Raw genomic sequence first — 21,886 nt, forward strand, 5'->3', positions numbered from 1 at the left:
ACTCGCACAACCATGCCCAGCTAATTTTTGTATTTTTAGTAGAGAGAAGGTTTCACCATGTTGGCCAGGCTGGTCTTGAACTCCTGACCTCATGATCTGCCCGCCTCGGCCTCCCAAAGTGCTGGGATTATAGGTGTCAGCCACCATGCCTAGCCCCCACCACCATTTTTAAAGGCATGAAACCTGAATTTTATTCCCCATTTCTAGTCTTGACTCCTCTCTGACTTCTAACTCTCTGGTCCTGGCTCCCATAACAGAAGTCTAGTATGGCTGATTCTATCTTGCTACTAGCTTCACAGACTGGCTGTCCTCACTCATTCTTAGGCATAGGCCACGCTAACCATAGGAGGAATTTCATTTATAGTTTAACTTTGAAGCAAGGATAATAATAGCCACTCCCTAAAACTGATCCCTTCCTTGTTTGGGGACTGAAACCGATCTTGTAAGAATAATGAAAGTTCACAAGGTTAGGATTATGGGAGGGGCCTAAATTCTGCCAAGATGTAGGCATAGACAAAGGATAATCAGCCATTGTCCCATAGCTTACTTTTCTATAATCCGTTTACTTGAGAGTTATGTGTCCAGAGGTCACAAGATTTGTGACTTCTCCAATTGCTTCTGTTGATAATGTCACTATTGTAGAACCCAAAATTGGTCTTTTGAGATGTTTTTCAGACTTTTGCATTCTGGCAGCCAACTGACTCCACCTGGACCCGTGACTCATGACTCATGACTCAGCCCCCCACCCAGAGGCTGACTGAGCATACCGGGACTGTTTCCCACATCCCTATGATTTCATCCCCAACCAATCAGTAGCACCCATTTCTTAGCCTCCTGCCCACCAAATTACTTATAAAAACCCTAGCCTTGGCCGGATGCAGTGGCTCACACCTGTAATCCCAGCGCTTTGGCTGGGTGGATTACCTGAGGTCAGGAGTTCAAGACCAGCCTTGCCAACATGGTGAAACCTCATCTCTGCTAAAAATACAAAAATTAGCCAGGTGAGGTGGTGGGTGTCTGTAATCCCAACTACTTGGGAGGCGGAGGCAGAATTACCTGAATCCAGGAGGTGGAGGTTGCAGTGAGCCGAGATTGCACCATTGCACTCCAGCCTGGGAGATAAGAGTGAAACTCCATCACAAAAAAATAAAAAACAAAACTCTAGCCTCTGAGTTATTGGAGAGGCTGATTTGAGTAATCACTCCCATCCTTCCACTCAGCTAGCCCTGTGATTATTAAACTCTTTCTCTCTTTTTTTTTTTTTCTTTTTGTTTGAGATGGAGTCTCTGTCACCAGGCTGGACTGCAGCAGCATGATCTCAGCTTACTGCAACCTCCACCTCCCAGGTTCAAGTGATTCTCCTGCCTCAGTCTCTTGAGTAGCTAGGACTATAGGCATGAGCTACCACACCCAGCTAATTTTTGTATTTTTAGTAGAGACAGGGTTTCATCATATTGGCCAGGATGGTCTCAATCTCTTGACCTTGTGATCTGCCCTCCTCAGCCTCCCAAAGTGCTGGGATTACAGGTGCGAGCCACCGTGTCTGGCTAATGTCTTTCTCTACAGCAATATGGCTGTCTCTGTTAATTGGTTTTATCTGTGCAGCAGGCAAGATGAACTTGTTACACTCACTCCTGCTAGTGCTCACCTGCTTAGAGATCAAGCAGCTTATTTTCCTGTGCCAGGTGTCCCAAGGACTAAAGGACCTGAGAGAGCAGAAACTTTGAGCTACGTGACCATGACTGACTTGCTACACAAAGCTCCCCTGCTACCCCAGGTCTATCCTCCCTGTCTTTAAAATAGGCCCAGTTCTTGTCCCTGCTCTGTGGCTTTAGGTAAGGTGCTTTCTGTGCTTCAGTTTACTCAGCTGCTGAAGGGCATCAGAGCATGCCACCCCAAAATATGACACTTTGGCATAAGAATTATTTTGAGCTGAAGGCAATTGAGAAAAAAACAGCAGATGCAGGAAAAGTTCTCTACCCTCCACTTTCTATATAAAGGCAGAGCATAAAAAGGTGTCCGGGCTCCCTTCTGTCATACCAGGAAAAGGAGATGACTCTTATCACTGGAGATTGCACCAACTTGAATCTGTATAAACAAACCTTACTGAAATAACCATTATCTTCTGTTTGTCCCCGCTTTTCTAGGTATTTATCTTCCCACAATTTACCACCCCCAGAAGCACAAACCCTTTTCCTTTGTCTCGTCACTTATCCACACATTTATTGCTCTTTGTTAAAATGGTATATAACCTCTCAGGCCTAACCACTTCTTTGAGTTTTCATTTCCTTTTCTGTGAGATCCATGTGTACATGTACAATATTTAAAAAATTAGCAACAAATACAATCTGTATGCCTTTATCCTTTTGTCAGTTCAATTTATAGCATCCTAGTTACTAAATCTAAGAAGGTAGAGGAAAAAAAATTTCTCTCTACCCTGCAAAATGGGGATAACAATAGAATCCTACTCACTGGGTGCAGTGAAAATTTAACAAGATGATGCCTGCATTGCACTTAATATGTGACTGGCTTATAGTCAATACTTAATAAATGATAACTTGTTCAATAGTTACAAATACAAGCCCTATCCACCCCCAGCCTCAGTATCTTTACCCTTTAAGTTTCCAGGACAATTTAGAGAAGACAGAACAATTCAGTCACAGAAACTTATCTGGTTTTAATAACCTCAAAGAAGCAGGCAATCCCCACTCCAAGCCTACCTTAGGAAGGGGAACTTCTATAAAAATTTTAAGAACCCAACTCCTACAATCTTTTCTCCAAACCCAGCCCTTCTCATTCCATAATGAAACACTTTGGTTAAGAAGGAAGCCAAGGGGAGCTGGCTTCTCTCTCCTCTACACTGATCCACTCTCTGGCACCCAGGATCACTATTGCCATTCTGGATGTGGGGGAGTTACACAAAGTCTTGTGCCTTTGAAGTGCTTGAATTTTCATTTCACATTTTACATATCAAGAGGGAAGAGGACCATAAATCATTATTGGCAAGAAAGACAGGAGAAACAGCAGAGGTCAGTATTCTAAAGCAATTAGTTGGGACAACAGAAGGAACAAAAAGAAAGACATTATGCAAATGGAAGGCCATTCCACCTTGAGAAGATAATGTCTGCTTTGAACATAAAGGAAGCAGTTTAAAGCAGCCCAGTTCATTCCAATTCTGTTTAAATATTAAGCTTCCTCATGAGTAATATTAGGCCTGGGTAGCGTCAGGCCTCTGAAACATTAACACTTTCCTATTCCTCCATAATTATGTTGGTAATATTCACTGTATTAGATTTTAAATAATTCACAACACTGAACAGGAGTGAGTACAGCAATAAATCTTACATTTCTCCAAAATAACTTAAACCTGATTGGAGCCTATATCTAGATCTTTGCTTGCAGGTTTTTCCAGTGTTGCTTTTTAAACGTCCCCTTAATGGGGAGATGGTCTTTGGTAAGAAGTTAATCTCAGGAAGTGAGTAGAGCCTGACTTCCGTTACGTTGGGAGACAGTAAAGCCACAATTGCATGGGAAAGATCCCCCTGAAACCATTCGCACAGAGTTGACAAGAATTGCATGCCAGGTTTGGACAGAAATATAGCTATAATTAAGCCCTAATCAGGCTGCACTCTGCCCCACTTCCTTGTTGCTAAAGTCACATAGTATTGGACACTGACCATTGCATCCTCGTGATTCCTATAGATAAGATTTTGGACAGTAGGGTCCTAAGATTGTTTAAGAATTGACTTTCAGCCAGGCATGGTGGCTGACGCCTGTAATCCCAGCACTTTGGGAGGCCAAGGCTGGCAGATCACGAAGTCAGGAGTTTGAGACCCTGGCCAATATGGTGAAACCCCATCTCCACTAAAAAATACAAAAATTAGCCAGATGTGGTGGTGCATGCCTGTAGTCCCAGCTACTCAGGAGGCTGAGGCAGGAGAATCGCTTGAACCTGGGAGGCAGAGGTTACAGTGAGCCGAGATCAAGCCACTGCACTCCAGCCTGGGTGACAGAGTGAGACTCTGTCTCAAAAAAAAAAAAGAATTGACTTTCGACTGAGTGCAGTGGCTCACACTTGTAATCCCAGCACTTTGGGAGGTCAAGGCAGGTGGATCACGAGGTCAAGAAATCGAGACCATCCTGGGCAACATGGTGAAATGCCATCTCTACTAAAAATACAAAAATTAGCTGGGTGTGGTGTCACATGCCTGTAATCCCAGCTACCCAAGAGGCTGAGAGGCACGATAATCGCTTGAACCCAGGAGGCAGAAGGTGCAGTGAGCTGAGATCCCACCACTGCACTCCAGCCTGGCAACAGAATAAGACTCCATCTCAAAAAAAAAAAAAAAAAAAAAGAATTGACTTTCATCCCCATTGTTCCTGACATTAGAATCATAAAGCTTTTGTTTAAGAATACTTAAGATGGGCCAGGCACAGTGGCTCACGCCTGTAATCCTAGCACTTTGGGAGACTGAGGTGGGTGGATCACCTGAGGTCAGGAGTTCGAGACTAGCCTGACCACCATGCAGAAACCCTGTCTCTACTAAAAATACAAAAAAACCAGCCAGGTGTGGTGGTGCATGCCTATAATCCCAGCTACTCAGGAGGCTGAGGCAGGAGAATTGCTTGAACCTGGGAGGCAGAAGTTGTAGTGAGCCGAGATCATGCCATTGCACGCTAGCCTGGGCAACAAGAGTGAAACTCCTTCTCAAAAAAAAAAAAAGAGAAACTTACTTAAGATGTTTTTCAGATCCCAAATTCCAGTGAAACAGCTGATGCCAACTAGTTTGAAGATCCCCAGAGGAACAGGATCAGCATGAGAACAAAGCTTCTTCATCTCCCTGTCCCATGACTTTACCCTGCACTCTTCAACCAATCAACAATCTCCACACTCGAGCTCACTCCGAAACCCTTAAAAACCCTATCCCCAAATTCCTTGTTGTGAATAAGAGCTCAGAGTTACAAAGAAAACAAATGCTTAGACAGAGAACATCTCAGCAAGGCAAATTTACTTCTGCAGAAGGGTGGTCTTGCATATGGAACAATGGCAAGAGCACACAGAACAAAGGAAAGCAGGGGTTTTTATTATCTCTAATGCAGCTTCTGCTTCTGTGTCTTTCTCCAATTGGCTAGGGTTGGACCGCACAGTCTAAACTAGTCTCAACTGGCTAAAAGTTTTAACTTTCTTAGATAAGATAGGCACTTAAGGGAGGTGAGAAGAGAGAGAAGGGAGGACTAGGAAGGTAACCTATTCCCTGATAAGGAAAGGAATGTGGACTGGGGTTGTAGCAAGTTCAGGCATATTCAGACAAGTTGGGGTGCAGCAAAGGCAAGGGGGTATTTGGAATTATAGGATAGAGAATGAGGAAACTGAATAAGCTATTTGAAGAGGGAACCTAACTGTATCTAACATTCCTCAAGAAGATGGATTTGAGGATCCCTCCCATCTCCTCATTTGGTGGCCCTCTGCTGCAACCTGATGTCTTGGCATATCAACTTGCTGTGTGTATTAGGCAACAAATCTATTATGGTTGCACCCTCTCGTTGTACCCCCCGTCCATGGGACCAGGACTCTTTCTTCCCTCCACCTCCTCCTTCTCCACCAGGAGAAACAGAGATCAGAGCATATCCCTCTCCATCAGCAGAAGAGGCAGAGGACAGTAGACACCTGAGATGGTCAATTTTTGGCAACAGACCTAGGTCAGTGGCTTACGCCTGTAATCCCAGCACTTTGGGAGGCTAAGGTGGGCAGATCAGTTGAAGTCAGGAGCTCAAGATCAGCCTGGCCAACATAGTGAAATCCTGTCTCTATTGAAAATACAAAAATCAGCCAGGTGTGGTGGTGGGCACCTGTAGTCCCAGATACTTGGGAGGTTGAGGCAAGAGAATCATGTGAAGCCAGGAGGTGGAGATTGCAGTGAGCCAAGATAGTCCCAGCCTGGGTGACAGAGCAAGACTCTGTCTAAAAAAAAAAAAAAAGGCAGCTTAGATGGTTGGAGCTTTATTGGCTGTTGAAGAGGGATAGCAGATTTTGAGGAAGGGACATTTGGGGACACTTGCAGGCTTCAGAGTGTGGAGGAAAATAAGAAAAATATTACAGGCCAGCTTCCATGCCTTGATGGTCCGCTCACCCATTGTCAACACCCTCCTTAATGTCACACACGGCTTCTGTTTCATGTATCAGTGCTCACACTACCCTTCAACTGACCGCAGCTGTTGCAACGCATGGCAGTTCCGAGGGAGAATCTCAGTCCACAGAGTGGAGCATTTGCTTAGTGTTTCCACTTAGAGCTGTCACCATTACCCCCAAGGAATTAGCCACCCAGGAAGTTCTGCCTTTTTATCCTTCCCAGAGACACATGCAAGAGCTGTTCATCTCCTTTAAGCTCTTAAAAAGTTCTATTTCATTCTTCCGAGACAACGGGGCTACTCACCCTTTAAAGGTAGTTCATGGGTTGTTCCCAGGAGGTGCCACAGTTACCTCAGAGCTTCTCTTATTTGTTCCTTAAAGACTGGTTATTATTACTTCCCCTTTCCCAGAGAATAGAGCCTGATTTCCTCCAGAGGGGCCCAGAGCACCACAATACAAACGCCTTTTGTGGTTCTGGGGAAATTCATCTTCCCAAGAATGATAACGTGACCTTCCATTACCTCTCCCGCTAGGACAGAGGAAATAACTCTAATTCTGACATGGCATCTGCTACGTAAACCAAAGCTGGGTTATCTTTAGAGACAGCCTTTGGTGTGTTAGGATTTCAGCTGCCTGGCAGGGACTTTGCTCCACAGATTCCACCTCTGCTGTCCTCTAATCATAGGATAGAAACTAAATCTTTCACTTGCCAGTGGGAAATAAACAGCTAATATTGAAACTGGACTGGGGCAGGGAAACAGATGTATGTTTCCTTCAGTCCAAGAATAAGCGCTTAAGTCCTTTCATTTTTTAGAGACAGGGTCTTGCTGGAGTGCAGTGGTGCAATCATAACTCACTGCAGCCTTGAACTCCTGGGGTCAAGTGATCCTCTCATCTCTCAGCTTCCCAAGTTGCTGGAACTATGGGCACACACCACCATGCCCTGCTATTTTTTCAAAATTTTTTGTAGAGATGGGGTCTCACTTTATCGCCCAGATTGGTCTCAAACTACTGGCCTCAAGCAGTTCTCCTGTCTCTGCCCCCAAAAGTGCTGGGATTATAGAACACTTAAGTCTTAAGAAAGTGTTTCTTTCCTTAGTCCACTTATTTTATTATGTATTATTATATATTAATTACATTTATATTCACTATATAGTGATATTATTAATCGCAGTATTGTATATTATTATTTTCCTCTCCCTCTAAAGTGTGTTCAGTCCTCCACATGCCCTGTCCTCATGCTGAACTCTATCTGCCACCCCCATAAAAGTAAGACCCCAATTCCCCAGGCTGGCCTCATGTGTTGCGAAATCTGCCATCTCACGTGTCTCCTGCATATGAAGAGACCTCCTCTGCTCTTTTTGCTGGTGGGGAGGGTAAGCTTTCGTACATTCTTCTGTTTTCTCCAGATGGTGAGGAGGAATCCTTGTCCCATGAATGAGGGAGCAGGGTAAGATAGGGCAGTGGATATATTCACTCTAGGCAATGGCTTGTTTTCTCCCAAAGCAATTGAAATCAAACACGATGCTAACGTCCCTTTAAAAACCACCACCAATAAATGTTTTTGTCTCTCATGACTTGACTTTGACCTATTCATTGAGAAGTAATAAATCTGGCTTTATCATGCTAAAGACACAGCTACCCCCTTTTTTGACTTGGGTTTTGTTGTTTGTTTGTTTGTTTGTTTGGGGGACAAGTTCTGACTCTGTTGCCCAGGCTGGAGTGCAGTGGTACAGTCTTGGTTCACTGCAACCTCAGCCTCCCGTGTTCAAGCAATTCTCCTGCCTCAGCCTCCCGATTAGCTGAGACTACAGGCGCATGCCACTATGCTCAGCTAATTTTTGTATTTTTAGAAGAGACAGGGTTTTGCCATGTTGGCCAGGCTGGTCTTGAACTCCAGGTCTCAAGTGATCCGCACACCTTGGTCTCCCAAAACGCTGGGATTACAGGCATGAACCACCCCACCTAGCCTTGACTTGGGTTTTATTACAATGCAGCCCCACATTACTGCCTCTATTTATCTTCCAGGTGAGTTTTTTTTTGTTTTTTTTTTTTTTTTCTTTTGAGACAGAGTCTTGCTCTGTCACCCAGGCTGGAGTACAGTGTTGCAATCTCAGCTCTTCAGTTCATTGCAACCTCTGCCTCCCGGGTTCAAGCAATTCTCCTGCTTCAGCCTCCCAAGTAGCTGAAATTACAGGCATGTGCTATCATGGCTGGCTAATTTTTTGTGTTTTTAGTAGAGACAGAGTTTCGCCATGTTGGCCAGTCTTGTCTTCAGCTCTCGACCTCAGGTGATCCGCTGCCTCAGCCTCCCAAAGTGCTGGGAGGCTCGCCACTGTGGGCCACCCACCCGTGCCCAGTCACCACGCCCAGCCATGTCAGATATTTTCAACTATGGCTAAATGTTAGAACCACCTTGGGAACTTAGAACCAGACAAACAAAACCCTATGCCCTATCCACTGTGATCTGAGAGACCAAAATAGACTCCCCTGTATCAACTAACATGGGCCCTGTGGTTAGCGAAACAAATGTTACCCACGGGTTGAGGGTTCAGAGTGATTGGCACGGAAACTCCCTAAATTGCTACAAGAAAAACCACACCCTTTCTTTTTTTTTTTTTTTTTTTTTTTTTTTTTTTGAGACGGAGTCTTGCTCTGTCACCCAGGCTGGAGTGCAGTGGCCGGATCTCAGCTCACTGCAAGCTCCGCCTCCCGGGTTTACGCCATTCTCCTGCCTCAGCCTCCCGAGTAGCTGGGACTACAGGCGCCCGCCACCTCGCCCGGCTATTTTTTTGTATTTTTTTAGTAGAGACGGGGTTTCACCGTGTTAGCCGGGATCGTCTCTCGATCTCCTGAACTCGTGATCCGCCCGTCTCGGCCTCCCAAAGTGCTGGGATTACAGGCTTGAGCCACCGCGCCCGGCCAAACCACACCCTTTCTAAACTGCCTAACGCAATAGGAGGTAGAGGCAAAGTAGCAGGCCTCTACTAACTCTGCTTTACAACTCAGATTGCTACAACTCTGTTGGACAGAGGACCGGTCTGTTTTTTCTGATAAGCAACTGCAGATCTTAAGCCAGTCTCGGCAGCTTACAGAGGCTGTGCACAAACTGTTTCTGTGTCCTGTAGTTCACTTTTTTATGTACAGAGCCAAGCTCCACCTCATTTTAATGCTAGAACTCCACCCCAAAGTGAGCATGAGATGTATGTTGCATATAGGTTTACCCACTGCACATGCACTTAGCGCCCCTCATAAATATGCACAGCTGTTCCCCCAGACTTGCTGAATATGTATAATACAAGTCCTGTGAGGCATAAAACCCAACCTGCTCTTTCCCTCTTTGAAAAGAGAGCACCTTTGGTCCAGGCTGGAGACTGTCTCTTCCCAGTTTACAAACTGATATCACCCATAAAGCTCTCCTTTCTACTCTTTGGCCATATCAGTGGCCTTTTGGACAATGCTATAAACAGTAAACATACTCCTGCCCTATGTCCCAGCAATCCCATCCTCAAGTATATGCCTAACAAAAACAAGTTCATGAAAAAATAAAAGTGAGGCCAGGTGCACTGGCTCACGCCTATAATCCCAACACTTTGAGGGACTGAGGCGGGCAGATCACTTGAGGTCAGGAGTTTGAGACCAGCCTAGCCAACATATTGAAACCCCGTCTCTACTAAAAATACAAAAATTAACCAGGCATGGTGGCACACGCCTGTAATCCCAGCTACTTGGGAGGCTGAGGCAGGAGAATTGCTTGACCCTAGGAGGTGGAGGTTGCAGTGAGCCGAGATTGCGCCATTACACTCCAGCCTGGGCGACAGAGTGAGACTCCGTTTCAAAAACAAAAAAAGATAAAAGTGTACAGGCAGGGCACAGTGGCTCACACCTGTAATCCCAGCACTTTGGGAGGCCAAGGCAGGCAGATCACGTGAGGTCAGGAGTTCTAGACCAGCCTGGCCAACATGGAGAAACCTTGTCTCTACTAAAAATACAAAAATTAGCTGGGTATTTTGGCGCAAGCCTGTAATCCCAGCTACTCAGGGGGCTGAGGCAGGAGAATCACTTGAGGCGGAGGTTGCAGTAAGCTGCGATCTTGCCACTACACTCCAGCCTGAGCAACAGAGTGAGACTCTGTGTCAAAAAAAAAAAAAAAAGTGTACGACATGTTCATAGGAGCTTTTGTTACAATAGCCAAATAATTGAAAACAACCACATTTTCATCATCAATAGGATGGATCAATAATTTGTGACATACTCATCAGTGGAATGAATGACTGCTGCCCCCACAATGTGGATGAGCCTCACATACTACACAGCTTCATTTATATGATGTCAGGAACAGGCAAAACTAATCTAGAGGTACAGAGGTCAGAATAGTGGTGCCCTATTCTGGTGGGGTGGCAGGAGTTACTGTCTGCGAGTGAGACAGGATAATTCCCTTGACCTCCTTCGCGGGAGGGAACTGAAGTGGCTAATCTATCTCAGCCCGCTGCTGGCCACTCCTCACGAGAGGGAGCATGCAAGCAAGTGAGTGCGGAAACTGGAGCGAATGAATACTGGAACTGGCCGGTCATGCCTCTCTAGCAGGAGCAGGCTCTGTGAGGGCCCCACAGCAGCATCCGAGTATGTTACAACCAATGTTCTTTCAGCTCTGCCACCCAGGGACAGCAAAGTGCCAACCAGCTCACTGGAGGGTCAGAGTGGTAGCCCCTGCCCTCTTGGCACCCAGGATCTTGTTCAGAGTCCAGCGACAATCAGGTCACAGGAATGGATTGAAAGGTAATGAATGTGGAGGATTTTACTGGGCAATGGAAGTGACTCTCAGCGGAATGGGGAGCTGGAAAGCGGATGGTGTGAGAAGAAGGTGATCTTTCCCCGAAACCGGGCCATCTCCGGCTGGGCCCCTTTCTAAAGCTGCACAGTCTGAAGTTAGCTGTGTCTATCCATAGTCTCTGACGCTCAGTTGCTTCTCTGCTCAGCCACTTGTATCCCCGACACTCAGCCACTTGTGTTGCTCTGCCAGCTGAAGTCTTTTTATGGACACAGCATAAGGGCATGGCAGGCCAAAAAGGCAACATTTGGGAGGAAAAATGGGGTCAGCTGTTTTCGCTTAGGGCCACGGTTCCAGGCTTAAGGGTGGAGTTTAGCCAGTAGCCCAGCCATTCTGAATCAGGAGGGCCTTAAGGAACTTCCTAGAGGGTGCTAGAAAAGTTCTAAAGCTTCATATAGTATATAGGCATATACTTATGTAAAAATTCATTGAGCTGGCTGGGCATGGTGACTCACATCCACAATCCCAGCACTTTTGGAGGCCGATATGGCAGGATTGCTTGAGGCCAGGAATCCCAACCTGAACAACATAGCAAGACCCCATCTCTATAAAAAATTTAAAAATTAGCCAGGTGTGGTGGCTTGCACCTGTAGTCTTAGCTACTCCAGAGTCTGAGGTGGGTGTATCACCTGAGCCTGGGATGGTGAGGCTGCAATGAGCTGTGATCATGCCACTGCACTTCAGCCTGGGTGACAGAGCAACGCCTTCTTTCCAAAAAATTAACTAAAAAAAAATCTTGTTGAGCTGTACACTCAAGATTCAAGATTTACGTGCCCTAGTGTAATATGTAACTCCATAAAAATTGTTGTAAAATAAGCAAAATTACATAAAATACAAAACACCCCTCCCTGAGAGTCTGATTTAATTGGTCCTTGGTGGGGCTCAGACAAGAGGATTTTTTAAGAATCCCAGGCTGGGAGCGGTGGCTCATGTTCCAGCACTTTGGGAGACTGAGGCAGGTGGATCACAAGATCAGCCTGGCCAACATGGTAAAACCTCATCTCTACTACAAATACAAACATTAGCCAGGCGTGGTGGTGCACACCTGTAATCCCAGCTACTCACAGCTTGAGGACATGACCCTATTAGCCACATTTAGTGAGGCACTAGAATTACTTGAATCCAGAACTTTGCAGTGAGCTGCACTCCAGCCTGGGTGACTGAGCAAGACTGTCAAAAAAACACTTTTTTTTTTAAAGAATCCCAGAGGATTTTGAGATAGCCTCTCTCTGACCCCATGGATCACCCCTCATAGTTGTATGGAGAAGAGGAGCGAGTGTCAGTACATGCAGGAATCTCTGGTCAACTGGACTGGAGCCTTCAGGCCTAATGGGAACCTCTTGTTCCCCGTTGGTCCACATCTTATCATCAGTGAGTCATTGAGACAAAAGTAAAGAGTGTTGAGGAAAGAAAAAGTGATCATGAGACAAAGCGGGGACTCCTCTTGGTGTCTTCTGGGCAACCCTCAACCACGAAAGCAAGGAAATAAAGGAAAACTTTGAGTTCCTTCTGAAACCACCATTGCAAAATTGTAACTGAGACCATGAAAGAGATCTAACCTAACCAACTCTATCTCGCTTCTAACCTCCAAGCTGCCCTGGGCCTAGGCTGAACTAACATTGGGAGGAACTTAGTTTATAGTGCAAAGCAAAGACGATAACAGCCTTTTCCCAAAACCGACCTCATTGCCTGGGGACTAGACTGCTTTTGTAAGACTAACAAATTAGCCACAAAATTAAAAATGATGGTTTAGGAGTCATGCAGCTGAGGCTACAGGATTCTGACCCTCCCTAAACTGCTCCTAAGATCAGTGCTTGAGATATTTTGCAGATCTTGCACTTGATGAATCATCACCCAGATCCACTAACTGGTTCATCTGATCTTGCGATCCCCACCCAGGAACTGACGTCAGGCAAGAGTACAGCTTCAATTCCCTATGATTTCATCTCCTACTTAACCAATCAGCAGTCCTGGCTCACTGGCTTCCCCCCAACCCACCAAGTAGTCTTTAAAACCTGTGATCCCCAGATGCTTGGGGAGACTGATTTGAGTAATAATGAGACTCCAATCTCCCGCACAGCCGGCTCTCCATGAATTACTCCTTCTCTATTGCAACTCCCCTGTCTTGAGAAATTGGCTCTGTCTAGGCAGCAAGCAAGGTGAACTCACTGGGCAGTTACATTTCCAGGGAAATTCCAGGCACCTAGCTAGGACTGAGAAGTAAATGAGCAATTTGATAAGCAAGATGGTAATGGTGCTTAAAACAAAAGCCAAGGATGTTAGAGTCATGAGAATGTTTGGTTCTCCATAAAAACTAAAGACAAAATCTTAACAAATGTGCCTGACTTATTTTTTGGAAATCTGGACCCCCACCAAATGGATCCACTGGCAGGTAGCCCTCAGAAAAGGGGGATCTGAGGACAGAACTCTGGCTGCCTTTTTTTTTTTTTTTTTTTTTTTGAGATGGAGTCTCCCTCTGTTGCCCAGGATGGAGTGCAGTGACACAGTCTTAGCTCACTGCAACCTCCACCTCCTAGGGTCAAGCGATTCTCCTGCCTCCACCTCCCAAGTAGCTGGGATTACAAGCAAGTGCCACCACGCTGGGCTAATTTTTTGTAACTTTAGTAGAGACAGGTTTCACCATGCTGGCCAGACTGGTCTCAAACTCCTGACCTCAAGTGATCCACCCATCCCGGCCTCCCAGAGTGCTGGGATTACAGGCATGGGCCATCGCACCTAGCCCCATTTTTCATTCTAAATTTATTCCTGAGGACCTGGAAGGGGTCATGTTCACAAGCCAGAGCTAACAGTCTTTTCAGCTGATCCCAAATTTTTAGACAAAACTTCATCTCCTTAACCAATCACAAATCAGAAAATATTTGAACCCACCTGTGACCTGTGGGCCGCTACCAAGGTGTCGCACCTTTTTTGGTCAAGCCAAAGTACAGCCTCCACATACTGATTTATGACTTTGTCTGTAACCTCTGCCCCCCTGCCTTTAAAATCCCTTACTTGTGCTCGGCACAGTGGCTCACACCTGTAATCCCAGCACTTTGGGAGGGTGAGGTGAGTGGATCACGAGGTCAGAAGATCTAGACCATCCTGGTCAACATGGTGAAACCCTATCTCTACTAAAAATACAAAAATTAGCTGGGCGTGGTGGCGCGTGTCTGTAGGTCCCAGCTACTTGGGAGGCTGAGGCAGGAGAATTGCTTGAACCCGGGAGGCAGAGGTTGCAGTGAGCCGAGATTGCAGAGAGGTTGCAGAGAGCCACTGCACTCCAGCCTGGTGACAGAGCAAGACTCCATCTTAAAAAAAAAAAAAAATCCCTTTCTTGTAAGCCATCAGGGAGTTCAGGTCTGAAGCATTAGCTGCCCGATTCTCCTTGGTACCCTGTAATAAAGGGCCACACTTTCTCTTATTGCAATCCCAATATCAGGGTTTGGCTTTGCTTCACCAGTGAGTAGACACCCATTCTGTTTTGTAACACTCAGTCCTACTCCAAGAAGGCCAGCTAGCTTCAGTTCCATTTAACCTTTTAACTGCATGGGAAAGAAGAGGAGAAGGAGCCTACCAAGCTGCAGGTCTTCACCCTCCAGTTGTCCCCAAATTTGGCTGCCCATTAGAATCACCTGGGGTAGGCTGGACATGGTGGCTACCCATTCTCCTCAGTCCTAGGCTGGGTAATCTCAGCACTTTGGGAGGCTGAGGTGGGAGGATTGCTTGAGCCTTGGAGTTTGAGACCAGTGTAGGCAACATAGGGAGACCCCATCTCTACATATAAAAAGAAAAAAGATACATAAATTAGCCAGGCATGGTGGTGTGCACCTGTAGACCCAGTTTCTCAGGAGACTAAGGTGGGAAGATGACTTGAGTGCAGGAGTTTGAGGCAGCAGTGAGCTGTATTGTGCTATTGCACTGCAGCCTGGGGGACAGAGCAAGACCACGTGAAAAAGAAAGAAAGAAAGAAAGAGAGAGAGAGAGAGAGAGAGAGAGAGGAAGGAAGGAAGGAAGGAAGGAAGGAAGGAAGGAAGGAAGGAAGGAAGGAAGGAAGGAAAGAAGGAAGGAAGAAAGAAAGAAAGAAAGAAAAGAAAGAAAGAAAGAAAGAAAGAAAGAAAGAAAGAAAGAAAGAAAGAAAGAAAGAAAGAAAGAAAGAAAGAGAGAGAGAGAAAGAGAGAAAGACGGAAAGGAAGGAAGGAAGGAAGGAAGGAAGGAAGGAAGGAAGGAAGGAAGGAAGGAAGGAAGGAAGGAAGGAAGGAAGGAAGGAAGGAAAAGAAAAGAAAGGAAAGGGGAAAAAATCATTTGAGGAGATTTTTAAAAATCTCAGTGCCAGACTGTTACTCCAGATCAATTGTATCAGAATCTCCTGGGGGAGAGGGGCAAGCCATGAGTATCGTGTAAAGCTCCCCCCGATGACTCCATTGTGGAGCCAAGGTTGAGAACCACTGCTCTTACCTCTGCATCCAAAGATGGCCACAAATATCATGTCAATGCACGGTGACCTTGGCCACTGGTAAATGTGGCCCCTTGTTCTAGAGTCTGACCCAATTCTGTTAGTATTACTTTCTCTTAAAGGGACATGGAGACAGGAATGAGGAGCGGTGGCCACCTCCTCCCCTTGCCAGCTCTGGGAAAGGTACTGTACTTGTGTCATGTGTTGAAATATAAAGCCTGTCTCTCGAGGGCCCTACAATCTCACAGCTTGAGGACATGACCCTGTTAGCCACATTTAGTGAACACAAACAGTGTTGCATAGGCACCGCATTATTCTACAGTCAGTTGGGTTCCACTGGGAGTCATGCTTCTCAGAATCCCCTTCCCTATCAGGCTCCAGGTAGGAGCTGCGGAAAGTGAAGGCGTGTGAGATGTGGGAGGCAGGAGGGAAGCAGCACCAAGCCACTCTTCAAGGTGGTGAGGACAATCCAGAGGTGCTGGTGGGTTCCAGCTTGTCTTTGCTCTCCCTACACTGTGTCCAGCTCTTCTTCCAGAACCCAGGACCAGCTCACCAGCAGTGACCCCCATCCATCACCAGATGTGACTGAACAAAACTGGGGTTTGCTTGCTCCAGTGCAGTAAAGCCAGATGCTGATGCCAAGATTTGCAGTGGGAGATAAGGGCATTAATTGCATGGCACCAAGCAAGGACAATGGGTAGCTAACACTTGAGACCTGAACCCCCCCCCACCGCATGGCTTACAAGCAAGGGTTTTTAAAGGCAAGGGTAGACCGGGCACGGTGGCTCACACCTGTAATCCCAGCATTTTGGGAGGCTGAGGCAGGTGGATCACGAGCTCAGGAGATCGAGACCATCCTGGCTAACACGGTGAAACCCTGTCTCTACTAAAGAAATAGAAAAAAAATAGCCAGGTGTGGTGGTGGGTGCCTGTAGTCCCAGCTACTCGGGAGGCTGAGGCAGGAGAATGGCGTGAACCCGGGAGGCGGAGCTTGCAGTGAGCCGAGATGGCGCCACTGCACTCCAGCCTGGGCGACAGACAGAGCGAGACTCCATCTAAAAAAAAAAAAAAAAGGCAAGGGTCCATTTCAGAAAAGCAGCAGTTGCAGGCAAAATCATAAACCAATACATGAAAGTCTGGTGCATGTGTGTGACTTGCTCCACAACCCCAGGAAAAAATTTAGGACAAAGAATGGCGGTCAGAGTTCAGTCCTCACTTTACCCCCCAATGTCTATGTGATAGTGGTGGCATTTTCTATCTGGTGGGCGTTTCTGAAAAGCAACTCGAGAACTTTTGTTAAGATGTTATCTTTACCGGGTGCGGTGGCTCACGCCTGTAATCCCAGCACTTTGGGAGGCCGAGGCGGACGGATCACAAGGTCAGGAGTTCGAGACCAGCCTGACCAACATTGTGAAACCTCCTCTCTACTAAATACAAAAACTAGCCAGGAGTGGTGGTGGGTGCCTGTAATTCCAGCTTCTCGGGAGGCTGAGGCAAGAGAACTTCTTGAACCCGGAGGCGGAGGTTGCAGTGAGCCAAGATCACGCCACTGCACTCCAGCCTGGGAGACAAAGTAAGGCTCCGTCACACACACACACACAAAAGTTATCTTTTAGGTTCTGTAGGGAACCAAAGCACCTTATGACTCCCGCTTGCTTGGGAGACTACTTGGTTACTATCTCCTTGTGTATCAGCCTGCTCATTTACTAATTTTTTCTTTCTTTTCTTTTCTTTCTTTTTTTTTTTCTTTTGAGACAGTGTCTTGCTCAGTTGCTCAGGCTGGGGTGCAGCGGCGTGATCTCGGCTCACTACAACCTCCGCCTCCTGGGTTCAAGCGATTCTCCTGCCTCAGCCTCCTGAGTAGCTGGGACTACAGGTGCGTGCCACCACACCCGGCTAATTTTTATATTTGTAGTAGAGACGGGGTTTCACCATGTTGGCCAGGTTGGCCTTGAACTCCTGACCTCAGGTGATCCACCCGCCTTGACCTTCCAAAGTGCTGGGATTACAGGCATAAACCACTGTGCCCAGCCTCATTTACTATTTTTTAATTTAATTTTACTTTATTTTAGGTTCCAGGATACATGTGCAGGTTTGTTACATAGGTAAACATGTGCTATGATGTTTTGCTGCACCTATCAACCCATCATGCTCACTTACTTTTTGAGGCTAGCTAGGCGCCTGGAATTTTCCTGGAAGGGACTCAAGACTTTTCCTTTATTTCCATCCTTGGGTGGCCTGGAAGTCCCTTAAGAGGGGTCCCTGCTCTGTCTTAACGTGACTTCACAGAGGCAGCAGCTATGAAGACCCAAGAGCCCTCCGTGGGCTTCTCCCTCAGCCCCTTTGGGGTCTTACTCCTGCCACTGAATGTGACCAGCTTCTGGGCTGCCCTGCAAGCTCTGACTCATTCATCTGCATATCAGTGTTGCAGGACAGCTGGCAAGCTCCTTTTCTTGGATACCCTGACTCCCTTTCTTTGGACTTTTATTTCCACAGTTCCTCCCACAGTTGTGTAAGGTCAAATTCTTATCATCCCTGATTCCCTAACACTCATTGTCATTCTGTTTTCTTATTCAACCTTGACAGATACACCATAGAAGGGAATGGGAGCCTTTGCTAATGCTGGAATTGTTCTACATCTCCATCTCTCTAATGGTTACATGAGGTCTGTACATATTTAAAAATTCATCACATTTTACACTTGAGATTAGTGCACGTTACCATTCATGCGCTACATTTCCAATAATCTTTTTTTTTTTTTTTTTTTTTTTTTTTTGAGATGGAATCTTGCTCTTGTTGCCCAGGCTGGAGTGCAATGGCACGATCTCAGCTCACTGCAAACTCCGCCTCCCGGGTTCAAGGGATTATCCTGCCTCAGCCTCCTGAGTAGCTCAGATTACAGGTGCCCACCAGCAGGCCTGGCTAATTTTGGTATTTTTAGTAGAGACAGGGTTTTGCCATGTTGGCCAGGGTGGTCTCGAACTCCTGACCTCAGGTGATCAACCTGACTCAGCCTCCCAAAGTGCTGAGATTACAGGCGTAAGCCGCCGCACCCAACCGGTAACTTTTTTAATAGAATAACTCGAGACTTTATCAGACAAATACATTAAAGTATAATAACAACAATAGGTTGAATGCAAGCTCCCTTTGTTGCTCGCCTGTGCCACAGACTCCCGGCCGCAGAGCATCTTTCCCTGCTACTGCTGAATATGCAGCAGTCCTTCAAAGGACTCCTCTGCCTGCTGTCTTCGACAATAAGCGATCATGATTACAAACGGCTTTAGACTGGAGAAAGATCTTTGGTCTTCATTAAGGTTTATTTGTGACTGTTCCGATGGTGGTTTCTGGGAGAAGAGAAAGAATGCCGATGGTAATTAGGCCCTCCTAATTGCAGTAGTCACTGATTGCCTGTATTAAAAACATTGGAGGAAGTGTAGCAATTAGAGCTTCGGGAAATATTTAAAAAACAAAGTGAAAAGAGGCCTCTGAGTGCAAGGACACGGAGAGACAGCCAGGAGCCCCTGCCCAGCTGCAGTGGACCCTTAGCAACCCTACACATCTGGGCGACGCACCCCTGGGACAGTGGCCATGACAGTCTCGGGAGGAAGAAGTGAGTTTCCTCCCAGTCATTTTCCAGACATGACTGTGAATCCGCCCATGGAGAGGCAACATAGGAGGAAGACATTTTGCAAACAATCCATAAGAATAACAATAATCCCAGATACGTAATAATTATATTAACATGTTCAATCCATACAATAAGCCATAGCATTGCTCCCATTTTAAAGAAGAAGAAACAAAGGTCTTCATTTGCAGAGAAAGTTGAAGACTTTCTCAAGGTCACACGCACAGCAGGTGGCACACCCCAACTCAAACCCAGATCTGTTTGATTTCAAAGCACATGCCTGGAACCATTCTGTTATTCTGGGTCAACCTCAGCTCCAGAGTCCTGGATCTGTCTAGCCACTAGCACACCAGAAAAGTGAGCTTGCCAGCTTACCCCACTCCCTCATACCAATCCTTCAGCATTCCTCCCTCAAGAACCTGCTTCCAGTCAACAAACCAGCTAGTGATTCCTTTCCCCATCCTCATCCTTCCCCAGCTCCTGCTAGGGAGAGCCTCTCAGCCCCTCCAACCAAGCTCTATGAGAATGAGGTGAAGGAATTTCTTCACTCCCTTTCCCAGACGAGATCTGAGATCCGAGGTCCATCATCTGCTTGTGTAATTCTACTTTGAAGAATTCTAATCATCTTCATTGCTCATCTCCAAACTTCTTCAACTATCAACCAAACTCACTTGGCTTCTTGGTCCCCACCTACCCTCAATCCAGAATGTAAGCTCGGTGAGAGAAGACATTGAGGTCTGTTTTATTTCCTCCTGTAACCCTGGCACATAGAAGAGTGACCAGCACATAGTAAGTGCTCAGTACATATCTGCCGAATAAATAAGAGCTTTCTGTTATCCAAACAGAAATACATTGTCTCCATTTCTGGGCATCTCTTCATACATGATGCTTTCTCAATTGCCAGAAATGCATCCTCTATATTTCTTTTTATCAATCACTTTCTATAGAAACATACTCCACAACTTCGTAGGCTAGATAGGTCAATTTATCCCTTCTTAGAGCACAAGACGCATTTACATTTCTAAAGCCTTGCCAGGGCCACTAGCTCATGCCTGTAATCCCAATGTTCTGGGGGGCCAAGGCAGGAGAGCTGCTTGAGGCCAGGAGTTCAAAACCAGCCCAGGCAACATAGTGAGACTCTGTCTCTCTCTCTTTTTTTTTTTTTTTTTTTTGAGACAGGGTCTCACTGTGTCACCCAGGCTAGAGTGCAATGGCATGATCTTGGCTCACTGCAACCTCCACCTCCCAGGTTCAAGCAATTCTCCTGCCTCAGCCTCTTGAGTAGCTGGGTTTATAGGCATATGCCGCCTCACCTGGCTAATTTTTATATCTTTGATAGAGACGGGTTTTACCATGTTGGCCAGGCTGGTCTTGAACTCCTGGCCTCGAACTCCTGGCCTCAAGTGATCCACCCATTTTGGCCTCCCAAAGTGCTGGGAGCCACCGCACCTAGCCTTTTTTTTTTTTTTTTTTTTTTTTTTAAACAAATAGAAAACAATTTCTAAAGCCTGACTTAGGATTGCCTCTATGTCACTGTGCAGTGCCCCTCTAGATAAAGGTGTTTTCAAATTCACCTGTGTGGTGCCCTGGAAAGAGAGTATTCAACCACACAGGCACTATGTTCGTGAGGAAACAAGATTAAAATTTTATTTCCATCTCTTAATTGGTACTGACGTCCTAAGAGAAATACTGGTCCATTAAGTAAGGAATGCTAATTGCTTACTCACCTCCTACTGACAGTGATGACAGGCTTGGTTAAGGGTTTTTATTAAGGCCCATTAAAGGGAAGACTGTGTGGCAAGTCGCTGGGTTGCTTGGGAGGCAGAGACTTGAACAGAGATGCGGAGGGGATGCTGGTGGGAGTGCAAAGTGTAGGAAGGTGCAGGTGAATGAGGAAACAGATTCTGGGGGAGGGAGGACAGCTGGGAAGAGTGCAAGTCACATAGATCACATGCCTTGAAAATGGTTTTGGATCTGAAATAGTTTGTTGTAATTTAAAACAAATTTAATCCTTACTGATTGTGTTAGTTCATTTTGTGCTGCTAGATGGGAATACTTGAGGCCGGGTAATTTATTTTTTTTTTTAAGGTCTATTTGGCACACAGTTCTGATGTCTGGGAAAAGGTTCATGATTGGGCATCTGCATCTGATGAGGTCTTCAGGCTGTTTCCACTCCTAGTGGAAGGTGAAGGGGAGCAGTGTATGCTGATCACATGGTGAGAAAGGAAGCAAGAGAGAGAGGGGAGGCGCCAGGCTATTTTTAACAACTGTGCTTGGCCGGGTGCAGGGCTCACGCCTGTAATCTCAGCACTTTGGAAGGCCAAGATGGCAGGATCACTTGAGCCCAGGAGTTTGAGGCCTTCTTGGGCAACTTAGTGAGACCCTATTCTACAAAAAAACAATAAACACCTGAGGCCAGGAGGTCGAGGCTGCAGTGAGCCAAGATTGTGCCACTGCACTCCAACCTGGGCGACAGAGCCAGAACTTGTCTAAAACAAACCAAAACTAAACAAAAACAGAAACAAAAACAAAACAAGCTCTCATGGGAGCTAACAGAGTGAGAACTCACTCGCTCCCAAGGGAGGGCATTAATCTCTTCGTAAAGGATCCGCTCTCATGATCCAAACACCTCCCATTGGACCCCCTACCTCCCAACGCTGCCACACTGAGGATCCAATGTCAACATGAGCTTTGGTGGAACAAATATTCAAGCCAGGGCCCTGATATACACACCAGGTGCATATCTACTATATGGCTCAGCAATTTCATGCCTAGGTATTTTATTTACATCCAATGAAAATATACATCTGCAAAAAGACCTCTGCACAAATGTTCATAGCAACCTTA

The sequence above is a fragment of the Macaca mulatta genome, chromosome 20, assembly GCF_049350105.2.
Source record: "Macaca mulatta isolate MMU2019108-1 chromosome 20, T2T-MMU8v2.0, whole genome shotgun sequence".
NCBI classification, from domain to species: domain Eukaryota; kingdom Metazoa; phylum Chordata; class Mammalia; order Primates; family Cercopithecidae; genus Macaca; species Macaca mulatta.